Source organism: Heterodontus francisci, unplaced genomic scaffold, assembly GCF_036365525.1.
Source record: "Heterodontus francisci isolate sHetFra1 unplaced genomic scaffold, sHetFra1.hap1 HAP1_SCAFFOLD_61, whole genome shotgun sequence".
Classification (NCBI taxonomy): Eukaryota; Metazoa; Chordata; class Chondrichthyes; order Heterodontiformes; family Heterodontidae; genus Heterodontus; species Heterodontus francisci.
The window spans coordinates 6845793-6847846 of record NW_027141441.1 but is presented as its reverse complement, the minus strand read 5'-3'; the positions used below and the strand labels follow the sequence as shown (position 1 = coordinate 6847846).

Genomic DNA, 2054 nt, shown 5'->3' with positions numbered 1-2054 from the left:
CCAGCGGTGGTAGTAGAAGCAGATACATTAGGGACATTTAAGCGACTCTTGGATAGGTACATGGATGATAGTAGAATGAAGGGTGTGTAGGTAGTTTGATCTTAGAGTAGGTTAAAGGTTCGGCACAACATCGTGGGCCGACGGGCCTGTACTGTGCTGTACTGTTCTATGTTCTATGTTTCAGATGAAAGGATTGCATTAATCAATGGATTAGAATGTGGAGAGGCAGGAGAAAATGATGCCATTTTAAGTGGGGGGCCGGGGGTTAGTAGAAACAGACCAGGGCTATTTTACTCTCTATCTCACTCCTTTCTTCTATCTGGCTCATTATCACATCCTCTCTCTCTCAGAGCGGTGGGAATCGCTGGAACCCACACTTGTTGGTCAGGTTGTTTGGTTCCGGGAAAATACAAGGTCCACATCAGATTGACAGGAAGGATAAATGTGATTCAGAGCCAATCATATTCCTTTTGGTGATGTGTGCTCAGCCTTGTTATATCAGCAAAGGCAGCAGGAAATGCAAATCCTGAAGAGTTTTGATAGAGTAAAGAAGGAGAAAGTGTTGCCAGTGACAGAAGGGTCAGTAACCAGAGGAAACACATTTAAAGTAATTGACAAAAGAATTCGAGTTGTGATGAGGAGATTGTTTTTTCAGCAGTGTGTTGTTCTGGTCTGGAATGCAATCCTGAAAGGTCAGTGGAAGCAGATTCAATGTTAACTCTAAATGGAATTGGATATATATCTGACATGGAAAATATAACAGGGCAATGGGGGAAAGGACAGGAGTGCGGGATGTGGGATTAATAGAATAGCTCTGTTAAATATAAAGCAAATGCACAGTAATAAGGTTCTGTGCTTGGACCTCAGTTATTTTCACTCTGTCAATGGCAGAGAAGGCTCGCGGAACCATGTGGCTTCTCGTCATGTTCTTCCCAGTGTCCAGGATAAAGTGCAACATGACACTGATTTCCAGATGGCCGACACAAATGCAACGGACATCTTTTCCAGAAACATCACATTTAAAGTGATAAACTAATCATAAGGCATGGACGGGGATTGAACCCGTGATCTTCAATTTACGAGACTGACGCCTTACCACTTGGCCACCATGCCTTTCCTGAATGGGCACCTGAGGCTCCAGAGGAGGATTTGTGATTCTTTTTCAATTTGGTTGAAACAGCATCGAGAAACATGCACAGAAATGAAGAGGGATTGTGGAATGGGGAACAGATCAGCCTCATTTCTATCATCAGCATCATGAAATCTTCATTCAGACGTTCCATTCCCATCCTCAGCTTTTCTCACATCTGTACAATAATATGAGTGGACATTGGGTTGTTACTGGGCAGATTATATAAATAGACTATGTGCATCATCACAGGAAGTGCTGTCATATAATCTGTACGGCACCTCATGGAGAGTTGAGGATGAAACCTTCAATGCAAGATGTGCAGAGTAAACTCAGGTTATTTTAACCGTCAGATTCTTATAAATTCTGTACTAAGCCTTGACAGATATCAGAATATTATATGGGGGCCACAGTAAACCAAAGCGAAGATGGAGAAATCTTTGCCTGTACCTTTGAAAAGGTCACTGGACTGAACCAAGCCGAGGACTGGCCGAGATGGTTCCAGAGGTTTGCAAGGTATCGTACTGCATCGGGTCTCGTGCAGAAGCCAGACATGGAACAGGTCAGTACGCTATTGTCTGCAATGAAGGGAGTGTGCAGGCAACATCCTCATGAAGAACAGAAGGCAACATGTGAAGAAGTTATTAAGGCACTCAACCTATTTTAATTGAGGAAAAAAATGTCATCGTGGAGCCAAAGTTAAAACGCTGCATTTGCTGACAACGCAACCACCAGGTGACGCTGTACTAGCACATGCGCAAATGCAGCCTCTTCCACTGAAACGTCACTGTCTGTGACATTCAGGCAGCTGCCAGGCTTAAAGATGGAGCTCCTCAATTTATCACAGAAAACAACTTCGACCCAAAAATCCCCTCAAAGGCTGCCATCGCCGCCTCCGTCCCACCCCCAACAGTCCCCCGCTCCT

The 2054-nt window shown here is 44.3% G+C and overlaps 1 non-coding gene across 1 annotated transcript; it reads right to left on the bottom strand.

Annotated features, from left to right (window-relative positions):
* Positions 1-1041: 1041 nt before the first annotated feature.
* trnat-cgu (transfer RNA threonine (anticodon CGU)) lies at positions 1042-1113 on the bottom strand. Its single transcript has one exon. It is a non-coding gene; the product is annotated as a tRNA-Thr (tRNA).
* Positions 1114-2054: the final 941 nt, after the last annotated feature.